We start from the raw sequence: 2,675 nt of genomic DNA, 5'->3' as shown, positions 1-2,675 counted from the left end.
CATTGAGCCAACCGACTGATTTTCGAGATTTGCAGCGCTGCTACTTCTGAGATCTCCGCCAAGGACGATGACCAAGAGATGGAGGATGCTGTTACCTCCAACCTTGGTATGATTACTGACGTTCTGCTTTGAGTCGACTGAGCATTTATTGCAACTCTGGTCGATTGAATGTTTCCCTTGTAGCTCCTCCTCATGTTATCGACCTCCCGGATGACGACGACAACGAACCGCTGAGAGTGAGGAGGAACAAGAGGGTGTCGGCTGACAAGACCCCCCAATCTGCTCCGGCGTCTGAGGCCGAAGCTCGGGATGGTGGTGACACCGCTCGGGCTTCTGTGACTTTCGCCATTCCTCTGACAAGTGTGCGGCCTTCGACGTCGACTGCGGATCCGCCTTCGCTTTTTGCCGCATACCCTGTCCCTGAGGACCAAGCGGCTGCCGCAAAAGAGGCTATACGCCAGGCGGGGATCATGATGGAGCAAGTGAGGGTGGCTCGGGAGGCCAGCCAGGCAGCTTATGACGCGAGCTCGGCTCTTCAGAGCAACGTCCAGGTCAGTCGACTCAACACTTAGTCTGTTATGATATGCTGTTTGAAGAATCTCTTTTCCGAAGATCTTTGTATCTGTACACCCACTGGGTGTGTCTGCCAATTCTTGGACGAGTGGGGGCACGCTAAGTGCACCCACTGGGTGTAGTCCCCGAGACTATGGTGGACTGCTGGCAGTCGACTGTAGTCTTTATATTGTGTTGCTGTAACTGTATTTCTTCACTCGGTCTGGTCAGGCCATGTCGAATGGGACTGTATCTGGTCGACTGCGGGCAGTCGACTTTTTTTTATAGTGGGGGCACGCTGAGTGCACCCACTGGGTGTAGTCCCCGAGACTACTGTCGAATGTTCTTGATTCGGCTGTAGTCTTAGAAACATTATCTTTGTCTCTTAGTTACTCGGAAGCAACTTATTTTGGACGTCTGTCAACTGATTTTTCTTTTTACAAAAATCTTGCGAACTTGTAGCTCGCTATACTGAGTTGGAGAATCAGCAGATCTAGCTCAACCTTAACTTGAAGCTTGCTCAGGAGAATTTGAAGAAGGCGCAAGAAGGAGCAAAAGGTATGGCTGGTGAGGTTCTCCATTCTTGACAAGTGGCTTTTCTTTCTTGTCCATTCTTGATGTTGATTGCACTCGACGCGCCACAGATAAACTAGAGGAAGCTCTGAAGAAGAAGGATCAAGATCTTGCAGAGGCACAGAAGGAGGTCTTGGACAAAGCGAGGCTTGCTGAAGAGAAAATGGCCTCGGTCGGAGCTCTTGAGCAGGAGAACTCCAGACTGAAGGCTGCTCTCGAGGTAGCCAATCAAGAGGTCAGCCGACTGAAGAACGACAACGTGGCTCTGCACGACAAGGCAGGTGAGCTGGCGGGGAAGAGGAACGATCTGGAGGCTTATCTCGGTGGACTCGCCAAGAAGCTGTTCGTCGTGCTTGAAGGTAATTACTCTGCCCCGACCGCCTTGCAGTTACCAAGTCTGTGTAGGGTCACTGTCTTATTCTTGAATCGTGTTTGCAGAATTCTGTCAGAACTTTGAAGAGGAGACCAATCGAGTGGAGCCAGGCTTGGACCCTGCTAACTCCCTTGTGAAGGACGAGGCTGCAATGAACGTGCTCCGTCTGGAGTCTCATATTGCCAGCGTGGTCGACTATCTTGCTAGACTGAAGGCTGCGATGTCGCGGATCGACACATCACTCTGGCCTGGGACGACGCTTCAGAACGACCTCGAGTCCCTGATGGCTCGACTTAATGAAGTCCCAGGTCGAGTGGCGGAATGGAAGAAATCTTCTGCTAGATGTGGTGCTGATGTCGCTCTGTCTCTGGTCCGCGTCCATTGCAAGGAGGCGCGAGAAGAAAAGCTGGCCGCCATCCAAGTTGCCAATACCAGGAAGCACAACTTTCAAGACTTCATGGAGGCTTTCATTGCTGCTGCCACTCGTATTGCAGACGGGATCGACTTGGACGAGTTCGTCACCCCTTCCAGTCCTCCTCCTGAGGAATGAAAAACTTTTATGCTTCACTTTAAATTTGCCTCGGAATGCCGAGTGGATTTGTAACCGTTAAACTCTACCGAGCCGTGGGCTCGAGGACTTTGATTTGAGGTCTGGGACCTTTTAGGCTTTATCTGAACTTGATTTCTCTTTGAATATCTCCATGGTTTGATTCGTCGAGTGGAATTCGATCTTCACTCGGAATAACCTTGTATTTGCGGCGCAATTCCGAAGGAGAAGGTAGTAGTCGACTTGCGCCTCGTCGTCCTTGTGGATTGTGTTGTGTCTTGTACTTAGGTGAGCACTGGGCCGCAACTAAGTCCCCGAGTGGGAGGTTTGCTCTCACTCGATAGGGTTTTTAAACACTTAGGCGAGCGCTAGGCTGCCGCTAAGCCCCCGAGTGGGAGGTTTGCTCTCCACTCGATAGGATTTTTAAACACTTAGGCGAGCGCTGGGCTGTAGCTAAGCCTCCAAGTGGGAGGTTTGCTCTCCACTCGGTAGGATTTTTAAACACTTAGGAGAGCGCTGGGCTGCAGCTAAGCCCCCGAGTGGGAGGTTTGCTCTCCCCTCGGTAGGATTTTTAAACACTTAGGCGAGCGCTGGGCTGCAGCTAAGCCCCCGAGTGGGAGGTTTGCTCTC

Source organism: Triticum dicoccoides, chromosome 2A (genome assembly GCF_002162155.2).
Source record: "Triticum dicoccoides isolate Atlit2015 ecotype Zavitan chromosome 2A, WEW_v2.0, whole genome shotgun sequence".
NCBI classification, from domain to species: Eukaryota; Viridiplantae; Streptophyta; class Magnoliopsida; order Poales; family Poaceae; genus Triticum; species Triticum dicoccoides.
Note: the sequence above shows the minus strand (reverse complement) of the source record.